Genomic DNA, 754 nt, shown 5'->3' on the forward strand with positions numbered 1-754 from the left:
GGGGATGGGATGGAATTGGGATGGGATGGGATGGGGATGGGGATGGGATGGGGATGGGGATGGGGATGGGATGGGGATGGGGATGGTTTGACATTCAGGGGCACGAAGGGGTTACGTGGCAGTGCCATGGGACTCGCCCCCACGATGTGACACCAATCCATGCAATGTCCCCCCTGAGTCACCCACCCATGTCACGCCACTCATGGGACACCCCTCCCGTGACCTCACGGGACACGCCACCAAGCAGCGTGGTGGGATGATGTCACACAGTGACGTCATCATTGTGGCTAGCGTCTAATGGCAGGCACAGCACGAGACCCCAGCCAGGTGCCACTTCTTGGCACGCGACCCGTGACACCCGGTGACGTCACACACAGCCCATGGCGTCACCTGGTGGCCCCATGTGCCAGGAGGCGCCCTCAGGTGACAGCACGACACCCGGGCCGCCCGTTACGCCGCAATGACATCACTACGCTTGCGTGACGTCACGTCCCTCGCTCCGCCTCGCGCCCCGAGCGCCTCTTGCGCGACGGTCCCTAACGGCCGCGGGCCGTACCAACCCACCGCCCGGCGGGGGGGGAGCGCCCAGGGAGGCGGCAGAAACGCGCTCCCGAGCAGCGGGTGCTGCCCGCGGGGCCGTTCCGGTTTTCCGCGGAAGGTAAAACCGGCGGGCGGGCGGCGGAGCGGGGCGGGCCGAGCCCCCGGAGCGCGTTCTCCCGGCGGTCCCCCCCGGGCGCGGGGTGGTGCGCGCGGC

Source organism: Cyanistes caeruleus, chromosome 18, assembly GCF_971803275.1.
Source record: "Cyanistes caeruleus chromosome 18, bCyaCae1.hap1.1, whole genome shotgun sequence".
Classification (NCBI taxonomy): Eukaryota; Metazoa; Chordata; class Aves; order Passeriformes; family Paridae; genus Cyanistes; species Cyanistes caeruleus.